This window comes from Mauremys mutica, chromosome 3 (genome assembly GCF_020497125.1).
Source record: "Mauremys mutica isolate MM-2020 ecotype Southern chromosome 3, ASM2049712v1, whole genome shotgun sequence".
NCBI lineage: Eukaryota > Metazoa > Chordata > Testudines > Geoemydidae > Mauremys > Mauremys mutica.
In genome coordinates, this window is record NC_059074.1 from 84,516,344 (window position 1) to 84,537,781 (window position 21,438).

The 21,438-nt window shown below is 44.7% G+C and overlaps 1 long non-coding RNA gene across 3 annotated transcripts; it reads left to right on the forward strand.

Annotated features, from left to right (window-relative positions):
* The first annotated feature begins 1,839 nt into the window (after window positions 1-1,839).
* On the forward strand, window positions 1,840-7,109 carry LOC123365868. Of its 3 annotated transcripts, XR_006577801.1 has the most exons (4): window positions 1,840-2,070; window positions 3,682-3,812; window positions 5,027-5,159; window positions 6,835-7,109. It is a non-coding gene; the product is annotated as an uncharacterized LOC123365868 (long non-coding RNA). The 3 variants fall into 3 exon arrangements; XR_006577800.1 differs by lacking the exon at window positions 5,027-5,159; XR_006577799.1 differs by lacking the exon at window positions 5,027-5,159 and having other exon boundaries at window positions 1,840-1,993.
* Window positions 7,110-21,438: the final 14,329 nt, after the last annotated feature.

The following is a 21,438-nucleotide window of genomic DNA, read 5'->3' on the forward strand; positions in this document are numbered from 1 at the left end:
CATTGTCTCAATAATTTACAATAACATTTAACAAAACTGAAAATAATCTCTTAGTTTAAATTAGTAGTATCGTGATTTTAAAAAGATTTTAATATTCATTCTTCTACTATTGTAATGAGCATCAAATTTATTTTTAATGATTACAGCCATTTGTAATAATTTTTTTGGTATATACCATATTAAGAAATCTTTTGCTGATCAAGCTAATAATTCCTGGGAAGGAGTAAACCAAAGTGGGGATGGTATTTTGATTTTGTTTTGGCTACCCCATGGACTGGAATTGACGTCAGTCTAGTTGCAGTAAAATATGGCCTTTCATTTCCAGAGTCTTGATCTGCAGGGATACCTGAGCAGAATAATATTAGCACAGACTACAAAATATCTGCCTCCTCAAATCAGATCTCAGTCTAGAGAAACAGAAAGCATAGTCCTTGGCTGAAAGCACCATGAGAGGAAATCCAGTAATTTTATAGACCTATATTACATATTGTTTTCTTGCTAAGATTGCTATATAAAGTAAAGAAGCAGGCATTTGCTTCAGAAGATGGTGTTACATTTGCAGCCTCTGCACATACACAATCTTAAACTGGCAAACTGGTGGCTTACCTTGGCTGCTGAATGATTTTTGACAAAAAATTGAATCATATACTGGAATTTATATTACCAATCAGCTATGAAATATATCACAATAGTCAACAAGAACCACCACTTTGAGGGCTGCTTCTACCAATTGTGCTTACTATGTAAAGTCAATCCAATTAACGTATTAGGTCTGATCCTGTATTCTCAAAACCCACACTGAAGTACATGGGCAATTTTGCCTGTATAGGGACCTCAGAATTGGGATGGTAATCTATTATAAAAATAGCCACTCTGACAAACTTATTTCCATCAGACCTCTGCCAGAAATGAGCCCTACCCTTGGAAATATTTACACGCATAGGCCCTAAACTACACCTCTACCCCATTATAACGCCACCTGATATAACATGAATTAGGCTATAACGCGGTAAAGCAGTGCTCCGGGGGGGCGGGGCTGTGCACTCTAGTGGATCAAATCAAGTTCGATATAACGTGGTTTCACCTATAACACAGTAAGATTTTTTGGCTCCCGAGGACAGCGTTATATCGAGGTAGAGGTATAGTTATTTTTATAAAAACAAATGCTCATCCCAATCTTGCAGTCCCTATGTATGCAAAATTTCCATTGACTTCAGTGCAACTGTTGGGCATGATATGTGATTATGGTATTTTATGTGTAGCCTTCATTGAAAATATACCATGAGGTGTCCACCTTTAAAGTTATCAATAATTTTTATGCTAAAATAGATAATGTAATGGTGTCACAGTTCTGGGCAACTGCAACTGTATTCCCCCCGCGATTGTTCATCAAGGACACCATATTAAAGAGAAAGAGAAAAACATTAAACATTAAGGAGAAAGAGAAAACATATTAAAACAATTTAAAAAAAAACAAAAAAACCCTACACGCATTCTAATAAGCTAACTAGAGATCAACCCTAATTCCAGGAAGGGCTTTGGTAGGAGTCATTCCTTAAAACTCCACCAAGGGTTTTTCTATGATTACAAGTTCATAACCGCCTTTGCTCAGAACAAGCACACCCATGAATAAGTCATCCTGTCCTTTATATAGTTGGGACCTCTGAACTACAGATTCTGGGAGCTGGTAATCAGTAGATGTAGCAAGGAGGCCTCACAGATTGACAGGGAGGGATGGCTGCACGCTTCCTGGTGGGCGGAACCTGGAAGGCCATGGCCACCCTGCCAGAAGCAGAGGGGTGGGACAGGAACAGGAAATACAAAAGGCGGGCCCTGCTGCTCAGTTGAGGGAGACAGATGCTTTGAACCTGCTACAGCAGCAGAAGCCTGTTGCTGTCCTGAGGATGTACTAGAGCTGCCAGACATGCCAGATGCTGAGGAGCTGCTGGTATTGCCACTGGCAGTGGAGATGCAGGATGACCCTGGGATTCAGGTACACCCTGAAGGGAGGATAGGAAGTAGCCCAGGGACAGCCGACTATCATCCAGCTGTGTTGCTGCCTGAACCCAGGTCAGTGTGCAGTGGCTGAATCCCCATTGATGCAGTAGTGAAACACTCTGCCACTGTTAAGCCCCTGGGCTGGGACACCCTACCCCCTTGCTGCCAACCCCACTCCTGGGGTGGCAGCCTCCCCACCTTAGGCCAAAAGGCCTGTGTTGGCAGAACTAGTATGCTAGATCCTTAGGGTGAGAGCCTTAGACTGTTTAGTGCCCCTCCCTACCTGAGGGCCTGGGCCCCTAGACTATTCATTGTTCTGCCCTGCCTAAAGGCTGGAGCCTTAGACTGTTTGGGTGTGTCACCCTGCTTGAGCCCCAATGGCAGATTACTGCTTGGCTCAGCCCAGAGGGCCTGAGCTCTAGAGACAGCTGATTTGCCCCCTTTTTACAGATTCACATTCTATCTGTGTGACAGTGAGGAAGCATGGCCTCCCTCAAAGATTGACAGGGAGGGATGACCATGCTCTCCTACAGTAGACAACAGACCTCTCCTCAGGGCATAGCTTCAACAGGCTGGGATTTTGCAAAACGGGACATTTGCATTCACTTCCCCCTAGAGTTTTCCTAGGAAACCCACTTAGCTGAAAGTGCATTGTTGTCTGGTACATTGTTTAAAAGAGTCCTTTGAAGATCCTAAGACTTCCTATGGTTTACATTAGGTATGTTTCCCACCTAGAAACATTACATACAATTACACAATAATACATAAGCATTTACATTTTTAATAAAATGAACTAATACTTAAACTTAATTCAATAAGGTTTGTTCTGGATATTGCAGAAAATTTGACATATCTATCACAAAAGGCACACATGTAAAGAGGTCCCAACCTGCTCCAACTGAAGTCAATGTTAGTTTTGTTATTGACTTCAAAAGGAGCTAGAAGGCCATATGCATAAAGGCAGTGATTATGCTATATTAAAACACTTTTAAACTTGAGACAGTAACCCTTTAGTGTCAGCTCTAATTTTCATTAGCAACCAAGAGCTTATTCATAACCATGAAAATCATGTGAGAAATGCAAAATCTGTAAGGGCCAGATTCTGCCACCTTTACTCATGCTGGGAATACCATCTTCTGTGATTTGTTCCATTCTGATCAGTGGGTCTGATGACGGAGAGTAAAGCACTACTCTGGGAGAATAAGAGTGACAGAATCTGACTCTAAAACACCAAGCAGACCCTGAGTCTCTTCTCACTTACAGGAGTAGCTGCATTGACACCAATGGTTACAATGATGTAAGTATAAGTGAGTGGAGAATCAGGCCCAGGGCCTCATTAGACTGTATATTGAAAAGTCACCCGGATTCAAAATCACAGGTCAAATAACTCTTTAATGAATTAAAAAAACCACATTTTTGCACTGGAAAAATGAAACATTTACATTTTTTAACAATATAATGATCCACTTGTACTACATAACTACAACCTTGTTTGTTTTAGTGTATGTTATCACCTATCTTCTGTCATAGTTTTAAAGGGACTCAGTCAATTGAAAAAAAGAGGTAAAATTAATTTCTGGTACTACAGCTGTCCCTGAGATCCCCTGCTATCTGTTGTACTTTTTTAAAAAATAGGGAAATGTGATTGTAAAATTTTTTCTCTTTTCTGTTGGGGCTTAAAAGGTCCATATAAATGACAGAGGGAAACTGATTAATCAACCAAGGATCCAATTCACCACTACACAGAGGACCAGCCCTCTTTTGAGTGCTTAAGCAAGACTTAAGTGGTTAATGGGCCTTGCTCTGGCACACAGGTGAGTTTCAGCCTTCCTGAATACACAGGGAAAATGAAACTGCCTTGATACTCAAAATGCTGCCAATTGCACAAAGCAAAGACGTTCTCACCTCCTTCATTCTTTTTCCATGATAGTACTTCTTGGGCGTTACCAATATACCAGCAGGTAATATATTTTCAGTAAAAATGTTGATTTTTTTTTAAAGTTGTATCCCTTTAAATTATGTAAAGACAACAGAAATAAAAAGTGAAAGATAGAAAATAATTTTTCTGGTGTCTCTCACCTGAAAATGGTTATCAGGGGCTATTGGGTGCCCCTTGTTAAAATTCTCCTCCTGCTTGGAGAAGGATCCAGACATAACAGATGTTGGTCACATTGCTTAAAGTCTCACTGGAAAGTGCTTAGATGCCACACTGATGGTTGGTTGTAGTATAAGACCCAGAACTGAGAAGAAGAGAAACTGAAGTTTAGATAATTTCCTTGCCTCTGATTGCGTTTACCCTTTCTCTGGGAGAATACATCATCTCTGTCAGGGATTGCTTCTGTCTGGGACTCATTTTAATAAAGGAGCACACGTCTTGCTTTAAGAATGGATTACACCAAATAGAGATTTAAAAAAAAAATTCCCAGTGCAGGATACAGCCAGGGTCCCCTAGATGGTATTGGCCCCCATTCTTCATATCAAATTGGACAGATTGCATATTGTGCTATACTGTTACTTGGTATGTTTTTCAAAAACAATGTGCAAACATTTTAACTAAATGATAAGTTATGTTGCCTCCTCACTTGATTATAAATTTTGTTTAAATAGAAACCATGACAGATTTCCTTCCTCTCCTCTCCGCTCTGCAAGCACCATGCACTCCTGCTTTATTATCACAGGCCAAAGGGGAATTTTCATGCGAGTCTTTTGCGGTATTAGTAGCATACCGATATCAGTTATAAAACATTCTATGGTCCAAATTCAACCTGGGTTTTCAGTGCACTTGCATTAGAGTAATCTAATCCTAGAAATGTCCATATTCAGTAAATTAAGAACTATAATTGTACTAAACTGTGTACTATTTGAAATTCCATGGCCTGTGTTATGCAAGAGGTCGGAGTAGATGGCCTTCTAACCATAAAATCTATGATTCTTTGCTGAGGAAAAAAGAAAAACTGAATGTCATAAAACATTGAGAGGAAGTTGGACCCAACATGATTAAAATACCTAATCTGTTAACTTTCTAAAGGCCCTTCTATTTCCTTCCACTGTGTGGCCCAAAGGAGAACAAAGCCAGGGATAAGCTAAGGTAGGGCTTGAGGAAACAGAACGTGCTGTGTAGCAAGCTCCCTCCTTACCCTGCAGTCATCAATATAACCATGGTAAGGTTTTCCTCTCAGAATATGATTTTAGTAGCTAATCCCTACAGTACTCTATACTGCATCAACAATGCAACTTTAAGGAACCTGTTAAATATATATATTGCTGGTGTGAAGAAGCAAGTTCTGATTAATTTAATTCAGAAATTGCCTACCTGTTCGTGTCCGTGGTCCTGTGGGGAGCAATTTCTAATGAACAATTTCAGAATCCTACCCACTCATCAGAAATTGGCTAGAGATTAATGCTGCCAGAACTAGAAAGTAACCCTCACTGCATCTTGATTCTGACCCCAAACTAGATTGTAATTACACAAACCCATTAGCTGAAATCTTGAATGAAAAAATGCAACTGTTAATATGATGTGCACCCAAAGGAAGGAGCATATTAATTGTAAAACCCTTCAAAACACACAGATGATAAAATATGACTATCTGACTTTAAAAGGTTGGACTTAGTAAATGTATGCCTCTGCTCTGCATTAATTGTGTCAGAAACCAATCAAATATGTAAATAAATGAATACATTGACAGCACATAAAAGCTAAGCCACAACCACAGAGCCAAATCCTCAAGTCCTTATCCACTGTTTACTCAGTCCTTACTCATGGGACGTTTTGCCTGAGTAAGGACTGAGAGTTAAATTCACCCCTGTACAGAGGGCCTCCCCTAAATGCAGGCACTCAGGATGGTTACCCTGGGCACCAACCTTTGAGGGTGCCAAATCAGCAGTGGTCTCTTGGCAGGTCTGGTCTAGTCTGCTTCTCCCCGCCCCCCCTCTTTTTTTCTCTGGCAGTCCACGTGGTGCTTGGAGGAGACCAAAAATGTTTTCTGTGCTGGGCAGAAAAACCCTGTGTCTGCCTGTACATAGTGTCAGCCCCAAGCCTATGAACCACTTAGGGACAGATTTTTAAAAGTATTTAGGGGCCTAAAGATGCAAGTAAAGTGCCCAGTGGGATTTCAATGGGAGGTTGGCACCTAGGTGCTTTTGAAAATCCCACTAGGTACCTATCTGGGTCTTCAGGCACTTACATACCTTTAAAAATCTGATCCTTAAGCCCTCAAAGTAGGCCAAGGGGTTCTCAAACTGGGGGTCGTGACCCCTCAGGGGGTTGCAAGGTTATTACATGGGGGTTGCGAGCTGTCAACCTCCATCCCCAAACCCTTCTTCGCCTCCAGCATTTATAAAGTGCTAAATATAAAAAAGTGTTATTGATTTATAAGGGGGGGTTGCACTCAGGCTTGCTGTGTGAAAGGGATAACCAATATAGAAGTTTGAGAACCACTGAAGTAGGTGCTGTATGCAGGATTGACCTTCTGCCTGAGTAAACCATGAGAATAAGGATTCCAGGATTTGTCCCATTAAATAATATAGTATTGTTTATTTACTGTTTTATTTCTTATTACGTAATAAATCATGACATTGAGTCTTAAAAAAAAATGCTGAAAGTAAAAGGTGATAACAATGGGGGTTTTTTTGTATGGAGACAGAAATCCTCACAAACATCTTAAGGAAAGAAAGGAGTTTACACAAACCGTATTAATTGCATACAAGGCTAGAGTGTGCCTTGAGGCACAAACTTAATCAAGGGGTAGTGTGTAAGATTCTTTACTCCTGTGGGAATTCTGCACCACCGCACATGCATAATTAATTACATGCATATTTTTAATTTTTGCGCAGAAAAAGCTTCTGCTGAAAAGTTGCTGCAGTTCTGCCTTTTGCCCACCAGAGGACTCTGTGGTGAGAGAACACAGCAGCCACACCCAGCCAGCTAGGGAAGAGAAAGAGCCTGTCTTCTTCCCAATCCAGGCAATGTCAGGCCAGGTCAGGCGAGAGGGGCTATGGAGAGACAGACAGTGTGTGGTGCTGTGGGGGTCAGACAGTGGCTCATAAGGCCTAGTGGGGGAAGACAGACTGGGGCAGAGGCTGAATGGGAGTGGAGGCACAGAGACACAGAGGAGAAGGAGGTGCAGGGCCACATGGCGATGGGGGGAGGGGTTGGAGAGCTACATAGGGACAGGGGAGTGGCTTGGTGGGGGCATAGAGGCACATGGGGATGGGGAGGGGTTGCAGGGCCACAAAGGGACACGGAGGGGGTTCAGGGCCACATGGGGATGTGGGGAGTGGGTGTCTGAGTGGACAGGGAGGGACACGTGCTTGACTGAATGGGAGAGGCTAGGAGTCAGCCAGGGTCTGCATGAGAGAAGCTCCCTAATAGTCCCTCCCCGCTCACCCCAAAACACTGTTCCATACTTTTCCTACCCATACCCAACAACCCTCTAAGTTCATACCCAGGCATCTTCCCAGCAATTATCTCTCAGCTCCTCCGTTACCCCTGACTCCCCCCAGCCTTTGCACTGCTTCTGGGGGATGCAGGAAATATGATTCCGTATTGTAGTTTAAATGAATTGTTATTCAGAGTTCTGTATTAATATGCTCAGTAAGGAATCTTTGTCAAAAAACACTTTCTGAATCTTTTTTTGTTGTCTGTATTGTTAGACATACTTGCTGACAAGTATTTTGAAATAAATGACCAAAAATAATTGAAACTGGTGTGATTATATTATTTTAACAAATAAAATATGCAGAATTTTGCAGAATTTGAAAATATTGTGTGCATAATTTTTAATTTTTTTGGTACAGAATTCCCCCAGGAGTAGTAAGATGCACCACCCAGCAGTAGCCTTGGGTGGCATTGTGCCTCAGACTCATCCCTCTGAGGCACAATTCCCTTCTAGCTTCTACTTTGCTAAAGTAATTTGCTGCTGGCAGGGGCAACAGGTTTGTATAATTTTTCGTGGAGCCCAGAACAGGTCCAAGTCCACCCCCCCATCTGCCTAAGGCTCTGGGAGGGAGTTTGGGTGTGGGAGGAGGGAGGGGTCTGGCTCTGGGAGGGCATTTGGGTGTGGGCTCTGGGCTGGGACAGGGTGTGGGGCGCAGGAGGGGATGCAGGGGGCAGGCTCTGAGGGAGTTTGGATGCGGTCTCTGGGCTGGGGCAGGGGGTTGGGATGCAGGAGTGGGTGCGGTGGATGGGCTCTGTGAGGGAGTTTGGGTGCGGGCTCTGGGCTGGGGCAGGGGGGTTGGGATTCAGGATGGCGTGCAGGGGGCAAGCTCTGTGAGAGAGTTCGAGTGTGGGCTGGGGCAAGCGGTTGGGCTGCGGGAGACGCCCTCTGGGGGGGAGTTTGGGTGCAGGGTCTGGGCTGGGGCAGGGGGTTGGGGTGGGGGAGAGGGAGAGGGCTGCAGCTCTTACCTCGGGCAGCTCCCAAAAGCGACAGCTCATAGGCAGGGGGCTGAAGTGGGTCTCTGTGCGCCGCTGTCTGCAGGCACCGTCCCCACAGCTCCCATTGGCTGCAGTTGTCAGAGTTGGCGCTTGGGGCTGGGGCAGCGTGTGGAGATGCCCACCCCCCCAGGGTCTGCAGGGATGTTCCAGCGGCTTCCAGAAGTGGAGCAGGTGGGCAGGAAGCCTCCTTAGCCCTGCTGTGCTGCTGGTGGTGGCAGTGGGGGCCCTGGGCCCTTTTAAATTGCCCGGGTGCAGCAGGTGGGACTGGGGAGACGCTCTGGGGGAGGTGGTCAGGGGCGGCGGTTGGGGGAGAGACCTTGCCCTGAACTTTGGTGGAGCCAGGCCCCCATGCTCTCATATTGGTGGAGCACGGGCACCACAGGCCCATACAACTTGCCACTGCTGGCCCTACAGAAGAAGCAAATTATAACTGCCACACTAGCCAACACACTGGGGAACTGAGTCAAGGTTCTGCTCACGCTCCACTCATCTGTTCCACTTACACTTGTTCAGCATTCAACAACTGCTTACTCCTGCATACTCAGCCCCTGCAACAATAGTAAGGGAGGTTCTTACTCCTCTGTGCAAATATGTAGTCCAAGTCACAGTCTAGCTCCAGTAATTAGCATTGTTCAAATAGGAATAAGAATGATCATTAAATATATATTAAAATTACAGTCAGCTGTTGGAAAAATCTAGTATAGAATCTGTTGGATCAGTAACAAAGTTGTGAGCCGGACTGACAGAGCTATCTTCCTTTTCCATTTAAGAAGTGAAAAATCTTTTTGCATTATAAGGCCAAAAAACCATAAAGGTTTTGGTCTTTAATTAAGCTAAGCTTGGCAGGAAACAGGACAAGCAGAAACACCACAAACTGCAAATTCTGCCTTACACCAGAGCATTTTTTTTATGGAGGAGTAATTTTAGATATAGCTGGAAATATGTCTAATAGTTCCACCTTTTTGCCTCACACAAACTGTACCACCCATTTTCTATTATAAGAGGATTAAAGATTACATTTATGGTACAAGTAGAACAGAGATATTTATCTAGAGACTGAAATATTAGGTATATTTTCAAAATTGGTATCTGAATTAACGGATCAAATCCTTGACACAGAAATGAAAAATAACAGAACAGAGTTGGCTAGATCAACCTTCCCAGATGCTAATGGCCCAATGGGAGAATTTCATACCTGTACAGAGAGTCAGCACCAGGCATCAATTCAATACTTAAATCCCATTGGAGGGTAAAGTGGGACTTAAGTATTGCATAGGCCTTGTGCTGGCCTCTGTACAATGGCAAATATAATCCAATATGTGGATATTGGATGCTTTTGTAAAGGTTTCTAAATTGCACTATTACATTGTTACTTTGCAGTGCAACAAGAAATTATCCCTAAATAGGGACCTATTAATATTTTCATATAGTATTTTCTTTCTCTGTTTCTAGAGTTTCTTTTTTCCGTATTGTGATGGGGTGTATAAGCTCACACTGGCAGTTACAGGGTTAAGGGGAGCCAGAGAGCCCAATTAGCCCATCGTGTGGCACCTGGAGGGGAGACATAATTAAAGGATTAGAGCTGGCTGGGGAGAATTAGACTGGGTGGTTCCTATAGCTGAAGAACTGTAAGGTAACAGTAGGAGCAGGCAGATAGTTGAGCTTCCTCCCTCCAGGAAAGTAATCCCAGAAGGGTCTGTAGAAAGCTGCTTGTTCACTGGAACTGTCCTTGGCAGGGAGAAGGAGACTGCTAAAGCAGCCTAGGAAAAGAGATATTCTAGGGAAGAAACTCTGAGGGTCAGTGCTTTGGAAGGAGCTGGGCCTCTAGGGAGAAAGCCCTGGGGTGGGGTCAGGGCTTTGTAACAGTGAGGAAGAATTCTACAGCATCTGGGAGAGGGGTGAGAGAGTTTTAGTTCCTCTTACTTTCTGAATGTGGGCACTGTTACCCTGGAAGAGGTGGGACTCTTAGTGTGACCTGCCTGAAGAGCCAAGTTTGTTGCACAAACCACTGAAATCTGGAGGAGGAGGGTGAGGGAAAGGGGCTACAATGTTGGGTCTTGCCATGAGAAGATGCTCCAGGGTGGTGAGTCTGAGGTACATACGCAAAGTTCTTTAGTGTTTCCACTGTATTTTATCAACCTTGGTAACCGTATTAGTTGTAGTAAGTAAGTTAGCACCAGTGTCATCAAACTGCTCATAGAGGCCATGGGTAATTATAAGAATTGATTCAGCAGCAATGCTAGATATGATAACTGGTTCACACAAAACAGGTTTTCTGTCTGCTAGTCTAACTGCCTCTAATGCAATGCCAGCAAAAGGAGAAAATATTGGGGACTGCAGCATAAGGGACAATCTCGTTGTGCTAGACCTATTTAGTACTGTAAGAATATCTGTGACTGCTTTTTTCTAAGGGTGCCCAATCTCTATTTTTCTGTTTGTACTTGGTTGGTGGTGGGGTTTTTGGTTTTTTTTAATCTCCAGACATACAAACTAGTGCCTGCATAATCCTAGGAGAGCAGTGATTAAAAATATTACATAATAAGAAAGGATGCTTTGGATGCATCAACTACATTTAGAGCCAATTAAATAGCTGGAGAAATATAAACATTATTTACAGCTAACAAATGAGTCAGACAGCAAACGCCATACTGGAAAGGCAGGGCCGGCTCCAGGCACCAGCTGAGCAAGCTTGTGCTTGGGGTGGCAGATTCTATGGGGCAGCATTCCGACCAAACCTAGGGCGGCACGGCCGGGTTTTTTGGTTTTTTTTGTTCTCTGCTCCGGCCACCCTGTAGGGGGCGGAGACACGGAGGAGGGGAGCGCCCTGCAGCAAACTCAGCGGGGCAGCCCGCGTCCTTCCCTCCTCGCCGACCGGAGCGGCGCGGAGCCCTCCTGGCAGGCGTCGTGGCAGTTGCAGCTGTGTGGTGAGTGCCCCGCTGAAGCCCTGGCTGCCCCCCTTCTCTCTCTCTCTCTCCCCCCAATAGACTGGGCACGCACTCTGCAGCACAGGGAGTCCCCCTGCACCCTGGCTCCGGCCACCCTGTAGGGTTTTTTGTTTTATTTTTTCCCCTGCTTTGCCGGCTGTGCCATTGTCTCCCCACCCCCTTGCTTTGCCGCTCCAGCCGCGCCGTTTTTGTTTTGTTCTCCCCCCCGTGACCCCACTTTGCTGCTCCAGCCACACTGTGTTTTTGGGGTTTTTTTTCCCCTGCTTTGCCCCCCCTTTTTTTTTTGGCTTGGGGGCGGCAAAAAAGCCTGAGCCGGCCCTGTAAAGGGTCCAAAAGATAACAGCAGCCAGAGGCCAAATGAAAGTTCCAGCCTGAGTTCCCTGAAGTTGCTTCCATCAGAGAGAGGGCAATTGTGCTGGTAGGCAGGTAATGGATTAATGTGGAAAGTCTCACTGCACCCTGAAATAGCGCTGACTTGTGGTGTCATTTCCATGTTGTCTAACAAAACATTTACAGGTCCTGGTTTTCCCAGGATTGCCCCTTTTATATGAGAGCTGTCCTGAGAAATCTGCAAGGGTGCTCAGTACATGGGGACAGCTGTCCAGTTTTGTGGTCTCAAGATCCTCCCAGATGTCCTGGTTTTTGTGTACCTCAGCGGTGGCAATCCTATCTTCCAGAGCCCTTCAGCAGTGCTGGAACAATTTTCATAGTGGGGGTGATGAAGGCAGAAACCGTATATTTGGGTGGTTGTTACTACTTCATGCCACAGGGCAGGGCAGCACCCCCAGTTCTAGCACCTATGGAACCCTCTATCTTAACAAGACTCCTATGTAGAGCGAGGGGTGTAGAATTGGCTATGCTGGCTTTGCAAAACCACAAAATTCCCCTGCAGTAGTGCCTCTAGGAAGGTTTTTCTGCCTGCTGTACACAGTAGGTAGAACTGAGATCAAGGATTGAGCAGTTGATAAACAATGAATGTGACAGACAGGAAAGATAATGAAACGGAGGTAAGTGTTGTTTGGGATTTTGTCAAATGAGTTGAATGAGAAGTTTGTTTTTTCATTATTCCATGTTCCTTGCTGCTCTGTTTATTAAAAAAAAAAACCTTAATATGTAGTAGGCATCTTTCATTATTTATCAAATCTGTTTGAACCTTAGAAATCATCCCTTCTCTACCATATTTTCCAATTAGAACATCTATTCTTCCAATTGTTTAGGGAATTTCAGTGAAAATACCGTATCCTACTACTTGGCAAATTTGGAGTCACAGCAATTCAGGCTTACCCAGGGGTTCCTGGAAGAGATGCTGCCCAGGAGAAGGTGAACCTAAAGCTATGGGTCCAGGTATGAAATCCTGTGCACAGGAATGTTTTATTACACTTTTAGGTTTGTATGTTTTTCTGTGATCGTGGTAAAGTTTTCTCTGAGCGAGGGAGTTTGGCTGTGAGTTGTGGGCTTTTGTGTTGGATTTCTTCACCAACTTACAGCCTCGTTTAGAGAAAACACAATAGAAGTCTTGTGTTACAGATTTTAAAAACAAGCTAATCAACTGTTTTTCCCTATCTTGAAAAGAAGAATATTTTGTATGTATGAATTATCATTTGCTCACTGATCATGTGTTGGTCTCCAGATTCACAATGTTGTACTGAAAACATACGAGAAAGAAGAGACTGCAGAAACATTCTCCATTATGTAGGTTACTATTTGAAGAGAGGATAACTCTGATATAAAATCTTACATGATTAAACATTTTTTAATAATCACAGCAGCGGCATGTTATTCTTTGCATCACAGGGAGATAATGTGAACATGTACCTGCAGGCAGACATAATTTGTCACTTCCAGTTAACTCTGTTTTGTAAAGAAAAAATTGCATCCAGTAACCATTAAGGTGTAGAAAAAATAGTTTCCTTCAAAGTGAACTGTAAGAAAACTAGTAGCCTGAGCTCATTGGCACCCAAAAAAACCTTTGAATTTTGAACCCTGCTGCTGTAGTGAATATTTATGAATTAATGGGAAGCCTGAGGTAGTCTTCATGGAAACTCTTTCAAATGATGCTATTTGATTTTAAACTAAGTTGTGTAGTGGTGAGCAGACAAATAGGAGAGCAATACCATGAGCCAGTAAACATTCTGTGCACTTGTTGAAATGTTTTATAAATTGTTCATAGATAAGAATTCTGGCTTGTACTGATAGGATAACGCAAAGGAAGGCTTCTGCATGAGGAGCTGGTCCTCAGATGTGTGAGGGTGAGATTTCACTTGTAGCTCTAGGCTGAACTGTGAGAATTGAGCAGATCTTTAACTTGGTGCCCTTCCAAATAGGGGAAAATGTAAAAAGTGGTGTCCCTTGGGGGGGGGGCAGGATGTGCTCCTATGCCAAGCAGCAGCCCTGCACTGCGCTCAAATCTACATTCCTTGTGTGCCTGAAACTCCCATTAAAGCCAGTAAGAGTTCTGGGTGGCAAGGAATACAGGAAAGTTCAATGTCCAGATTTCCCAAGAGGAAAAATGTTGGTCTTAAAATAGTCAGAATTAAAAATGTAGCAAGCAGCCAAGATGTGAGCAATTATTGATCACATTATCCAGGCTATATTACATTGCTTTCCTGACAATTGATCTATTTTGGGTGCTTTTTCTTGCCAGATAGTAATAGAGATTTGTAAGCTAAGTGCCTTGCTGAGTCTGACTCCTGGACTGTTACCATTCTTAGAGACTGAACTAAGATCCTGATCTAAAGCCTATTGATGTCATCTGAAAGATTCTCACTGCCTTGGGACAGAGGGGCTGGGTGGCATGACTGATATAATGTGTTTTGGTAACCCCTTGGTTTCCAGGGCCAAGAAATATGGGGTGACATCCTAGTTCCATTCAAGTTAATGGGAGTCTTGCAACTTACTTCAGTGGAGCCAGGATTTCACCTGTGGCCTCTTGTACTTGAGCAGATAAATGTACTTTGTGTGTAAGCAGAGTCAGGATGGGCTCTGCCCTGACATCTGGTGGTGAATTGTGGGGAGTGTGGAAGGGAATTTCAGGTATTTGCATTGGCACACCCACCCCGCCTGGCGTGGCCCGCGGCAGCCTGGGATGGTTGTTTTGACAGCTCTGGGATCCCCAGTTTCTTTGTTGTTGGGGCGGGAGGAGTGGAGTGTTGTCGCCCTGGTTGTGTGGATGAGGAACTGTGGGACTGCTTTGTGACAGATGTCTCAATCAGGTGGGTGGCGCTTGCTAGACAAGGGACATGGGTGCCAAAACCCAGTGAATGGAGAGAGATTGGGGACTGGTGTGTGTACCTGATGGTATGGGCCCCTTTTGAGGGCCTGGAACACCAATTGCACATCCTCCTCTCTCCACTGTTGAAGAGCAGAGCTAATTTTGAATCCATTAGGAGTCCATCTAGAGGCTGCTGAGCTGAATTTCATGTTGGGCCAATGGTGCACCAGCACCTGGGCTCCCCTACTACAAGCTGAGATCACTAAAAGAGCTAAAATCACTAAAAGAGCTAAGCTTACTGAGCTGAGATCACTGAGTGCTGTGTTAACTAGTGGGGGAGCCTGAAGATCTATCGCTAAGCGGCTGGCAGAGCGGAGCAGTTTGCAGCACGTTGGAGCAGCCCACGGAACAGTGAGCGGAGCGGTTTGCGGGAGTGGCTCACGGGCCGGCTGGAGGAGTGGCACAGCTAGTGGAGTGGAGCTGGTCGTGGTGAAGGCTGCAGCAGAACTCCACAGAGAGGCGGAGCAGTTTGCAGCACGTTGGAGCAGCCCATGGAACAGTGAGCGGAGTGGAGCGGCTCGCGGGGGCGGCTGGAGCGGCTCGCGGGGGCGGCTGGAGCGGCTCGCGGGGGCGGCTGGAGCGGCTCGCGGGGGCGGCTGGAGGAGCGGCACAGCTAGTGGAGTGGAGCTGGTCGTGGGGAAGGCTGCAGCAGAACTCCACGGAGAGGCGGAGCAGTTGGCCCCTGGCCCACGTAAGGTGCCCCTTAACACCCTGTGTGCCCCTCCCCCCCCCCATTTCCACCCAGGCTGGGTGGGGAGGGGGTAAAATTCTGCAGATAAACTTTTGAACTCTGGGGTGGCACTGACCAGAAACAGAGACTTTTGGGTTGTTGGGCTTTGGGGTGATTGGACTTAAGACCCTAAGGGGGAAAGGACATTGCCAAACGTATTTGGAGGTGGGTTTTTTGCTTATGGTTTGTGTTATAATTATGTTTGTGGTGTTTCTCCAACGTGATGCCGCATTGTTTCCCTCCTTTATTAAAAGGATTTTGCTACACTCGGACTCCATGCTTGCGAGTGGGGAAGTATTGCCTCCTAGAGGCGCCCTGGGGGGTGGTATGTAATTGTCCCAGGTCACTGGGTGAGGGCTCGAGCTGGTTTTGCATTGTGTTATTGAAACGGAACCCCTGGATGCTGAACCAGCCCTTGTTGCTGCCAACTCAGAGGGGCAGAAGGGTTACATGTGATTATACAATTTAACTATGCAACATGAAAATATTGTTTTCACATTTGGGGGTGGATACTTGGGTGCAGTGTGGCTGCTTTGTGTCCCACTGCTGGAAGATTCTGACTGTAAAACTGGCCTTGCCAGCCCCAGGTGACTCACCTGAGTGCAAAAGGGCTCCTCCGGTATGGTAGGGCTAGCATAGAGGCTCCTATACCACCTTCCCTGCTGATGATGGGAGAGGGGTTTAGACAGAGGAAAGAAGGTGGTCAGGACATCACTACACTCAGCTGGTCCCTAGTTGTGGTGTCAGGCCTCTGGGTTCTGAGCAGCAGGAATGATACCATAGGAACAGCCATGGACACTGTGACCCTGGGATGGGAAGAATGAAAAGATGAGCCCTTTTTCCCCATGCCCCAACCTGCTCTGTTGGACTTCAAAATCATTGTGTGGGGAGAAGTGCAATTCAGATAATTAATCTCATACTACTACTTTAATGGGAAACACAATAATCTCACAATATCTGACTGTTCCTAATGACAACTGCTAATTGCATCATTTTCATTGGAAAATAACTTAAAAAAATTAGCTATCCTCATGTTGCTCTTCTGTCAAAATACTGTAAATTCCATGTGCTGGCTTACTTGAAGGATTAGTTCTTGAACAAATGCGCTGCTTACAAAACATCACACTTCTGTCAACCTTAATTATGCAAATACCTTGTCTGACACCACATACTGTGAAACCCACCACTGCATTAACAGTGGGTGAGAATTACTGTACAATCAACAGTCTCTCTTTCTTTCTTTTCTTTTCTTTTTTAAGATGAGTCAGGAGAGGTACTGAATTTGCAGTTCTTAACACTGAGATCTGTCTAGTCCAGGGGTTCCCAAACTTTAACAACCTGTGAACCCCTTTCACTAAAATATCAAGTCTCACGAACTCCCTCCTAAAAATGAATATTTCCAGGGATTTTATCCTTTACCTGAGTATAAATTATAAAAGCAGTGATTGTGGAAATATAAAATTGTTTTTATGACATGCTTATTACACACTATTTATTTATCATTACAGTATTTTTATTACATTATGAAAATGGCAACACTCTTCCAAGATCTCACTTTTGTAGCTTGTATCAAGGCTCCTATGTTTCATCATGGAGTATCAGATGTGAAACAGCATGAAGGTATTTAAGAAGCCAACTCAAAGAATTCCTCCTACACAAGCATTCAGGTCTTGAGCAGTCCAGCCAAACAACGCATGTTACAACAAAGATTAAACTTGTTCTTCAGAATTTTAAAAACAATACTAGCTGCCTATTTAATTTTAAAAACAGCAAAAAAAATATCCACCTCCCTTTCCATTTCTTATAAGGAGTCTTGAAGTTTAAATCTCCTCAGTGTAATAGATATGCTTGCTTTGATCTGCTTAGCTCTTGGAAATCCAGGGGCTCTGGGCTGCTGGCCCCGTGCTGCCTGGGGTCCCTAGGGACAGCTCTTGCTGCCATTAGGGAATTTTTCCCCAAGAACCCCCTATAAGATTTCATGCACCCCAGTTTGGGAACCACTGGTCTAGTCCTAAAACAGGCAGCAGCAGTACAAATTTCCCAGCAATTCACAACTTGTACAGCTCATGTACATGTGCCAGAACTTTTCCTGCCCAACCCTTTAGCTGCCATGTTGGCCTACCAAGCTGAACAACTGTGTGTATATCTTTTCAGCTCTCCCATGCTGCCTCAGCTGGCGATAACAGGAACAGAGGATTGTGTTTTCGAAGACTCTCCTCTTCCCTCCAAATATTAATTTGGAATTTTATGATAAATCAAGGAATCCATCAGTCCCACAGGGCAAAGCGCCCATTTTTCAAGATGGGGATTGCTTGGTGCTGAAGAGTATTGTTCTCTAGCTGTACTAATTTCATGCTGAATCACCTAGAAGGTAAATAACCTCCAAATGACCAATATACCTTTCTGCTTTCTTTGTGTATGGAGATTGCCTCACCAATACAGCACCTGTCTGCCCATATGTAAGCATCAGTTTCTGTGGACAAGAGAATTGCTATAAGTTTGTAGATACTGACTAATATGGACTGCTGCCACTGGCTCACCTCTTCAGTGTGGGCATGTGTCATAACCATAAAGGGAAGGGTAATAACCCTCTTGTATGCAATACTATAAAATCCTTCCTGACCAGAGGCACCAAAATCCTTTACCTGTAAAGGGTTAAGAAGCTCAGGTAACGTGGCTGACACCTGACCCAAAGGATCAATAAGGGGACAAGATAATTTCAAATCTTGGAGGGGAGGCTTTTGTTTGTGCTCTTTGTTTTGGTGGTGGTCACTCTTGGGACTAAGAGGGACCGGACATCCATCCATGTTCTCCAAATCTTTCTGAACAAGTCTCTCATATTTCAAACTTGTAAGTAACAGCCAGGCATGGCGTATTAGTTTATCTTTGTTTTCTCAACTTGTGAATGTTCCCTTTGCTAGAGGGAGGTTTATCCCTGTTTTGTTGTAACTTTGAAACTAAGGCTAGAGGGGGTTCCTCTGGGCTCTTTGAATCTGATTACCCTGTAAAGTTATTTTCCATCCTGATTTTACAGAGATGATTTTTACATTTTCTTTTAAATAAAATCCTTTTAAGAACCTGACTGATTTTTCCATTGTCCAAAGACCCAGGGGTTTGGGTCTTTGATCGCTTTGTAGCCAATTGGTTAGGATATTATTCTCAAGCATCCCCAGGAAACGGGGTGTAAGGGCTTGGGGGGATATTTTGGGGGAAGAGGAACTCCAAGTGGTCCTTTCCCTGTTTCTTGTTAAATCACTTGGTGGTAGCAGCGTACCAGGTTTTAACCTAAGCTGGTAGAAATAAGCTTAGGGGGCTTTCATGTGGGTCCCCGCATCTCCACCCTAGAGTTCAGAGTGGGGAAGGAACCCTGACAGCATGTCTGTGGTGGGTGCTGTTATACGGGAAACAGGCCTAACACTTTTAAGTCATACTGCATTATGTGATTTCCATGCTGAATGTTTCTGAGGTTTTTAAAGGCGGGATTAGAACAAGAGGTATCTTCTCAAATGCAACCATAAGGATGTTAATTAACACAGCATGCAGCAATCATTTTGGAAGATTATGAACAAAATTTTAAACTTGCTCAGCGTAGCTTGAGTTGGCTTACCATGCCTCCCCTCCCCTGTTGATTTTCTTAGTTTCAGGAGGAGACATCAGTCCCCTATTTCCCCCACCCATCCACGCACATACAGCACAATTTAAAGGGAACAAAATTTGTTAGCAATCAACTACCTAAGCAACTAACCCAATGAACACAGCATATGACTGTACATTTTAAGGCTTGTTTATACTGGGAGTCTGTTGTCCCTGGATAACACTGCCATCATCCAGCCTGAAAATGTGTGCTCTGGGAACCTGATGCAGAGGTCAGAAAAGGAGTCAGTCTGTAATTGTTTGTTTGGATGCTGTGGAGAAACTGGCGAAGACTTCAGTTTGATGTTCTGAAGGTTGTAGTGCCCAGGGTCTCTGGCTATAAGTCAGAGATGGTGCATTTAATAGTTTCTTTCTTGGCAGCAGACATATGTCTGTTCCATTTTCCTTCCTTCCTTAGCTTGCCCCTCCTTCCCTCCTCAGATTCTCCTGCATGTCATTGTGTCTCTCTCCTTCTGCATACACCCTGTGCACCATGAAAGCAATTATCCTTTTATTTTCCTTGCTCAGCAGCTGGTGCAGTTTGTCACGCAACACTTCCTCCCATGATTTCACTTTCCAGAGAGTCATCAATGATGCTTTCTACAGGGTTTTCATGTTTGTGACACTAGATGGATGCCTACTCTTTAGATGGTGGGAGGAAAGCTGTTCCAGGTTTTCATTCATCCTGCAAGTCATTGTCTCCTGATCTGTGGACAGTAGATAAGGAAACTGACACTTGGGCAAATGTGCAGAGATGCAAGCAAGAATGGATAGCTCTGCTATGCTGCAACTTGGTCTGATACTTTTCCCTAGAAAATCTTTGTCCTTGTCCTTCATACTTTCAAGGTATTTTTATTCTACATTCAGTGGAGACCACACCACATGGGAGTTATATTTTGCATGTTAACCTGGCACACGCTTTTCACTTCCAGTGTTCTTCATGTTAAATAGGGGCTCTGACAAAAACAAAGAATTATATTGCAGGTGAATCAGAGTAACTGAGTGTTATAAGCGGGTCCACTGCAGATATCTCCCTGATGAATATTAGACTGTATTTACAGCTTGTCACTCCAAATTAGATCCATCTGCTTTGAATCTGTTTATGCTCCCATTTAAGGGGGCTTAATGAGGTGTTTTTTTGTTGGCCTTCTCCCAATGGCAGAAGAAAGGGAAAGGTCTGAAGAGGAGTCAGGAGCCTGGGACTGACCAGGCAGGCCAGTAAGGGAGTCAAGATCCCAGTGGGCCCATCCTCCATATAAGCTGGGGCTGCCGGGGCAGAGTAGAACAGAGCTAAGGAGCATGCAGCAGGCCAGAGCTGAGTGTGGGATAGAAAGCAACTGGCCAGAACCAGAGAGACCAGAGCTGGAGGTAGAACAGTAGCCCAGAGCTAGGAGACCAGCCACACCAGTGGCAAGCCAGAACTGAGCTACAGTAGGAAGCAGTGGAGCCACAGCTGGGATAGCAGAAGCCAGTCATACAATGAGTAAAACTGGAGCTGAGCGTGGTGAGCATTTGGGGAGAATGAGGTAGGCAGAGAGGGGGCCCAACAGATGATGTCACCAGACAAAAGGGTATTGAAGGCCAGATTGGAGGGCAGGGAGATGCGAACCTGATGGGAGGGCTGATACTGGGGAGAAGGTTCCCACCACCTAGAGCCTGAGACTGCATAGCCACCACAAGAGCAGGTGTCTTAGCTGTGGTATCACTGCAGCGCACCCAGGTCCTGGGAAGAAAGCCTGGGATATGCAGACTGAATTTTCTTGAGTCCCAAAGCCCATTGTTTAATGTCCCCATGCTGCTCATGTGGGGTTCCTGGATCTTCTAACTTTCAGTTTTTCCCTTATTTGTTTATAGTTCCTGTTTAATAAATTGTATATCGTTTAAACTCAGTGTAGTGGTCACTGGGTCAGGGAAGTGGCCAGTAAGGAGAGAATAGCCTGGACTGGGACCATCCTAGCCGCTGGACTGTATCATAGTTATGAGGACTCTGCCACATGAGTGAGTGGAAGAGGAGTCCTCAAGGTCAGGGAGGCATCTGTATAATAAAGAGTATTGGGGTGGGGACTCAGATCCTTATGCCATCTGATCCCACTGGAATAGTATAGGAGCCAGGAAAGTTCCCCACAATAGTGGTCCCATTCTGCTTTCACACAGCTGGGACCAATGGCAAAAGATCCCTTCTGCTAAGTTTGGTAGATATGCTGGTGACACGGGTGCCTGGCTGGCTTGCAGTGGTGAGAGCCCAAGAGCCTGGGCTTCAGATTGGTCTCACGTTCTTCACTTCAAGCAAATAACTAGCACAAAGATTCAGTTGCCCAGTTGGGATGGACACTGAAATGTTTTCTATGGATAGCTATAGCAAGTGCTAGAAAACGTAAACCAGCCCACTATTCCCTGGTTGGCTTAGGGCCAGAATTGCTCTCTG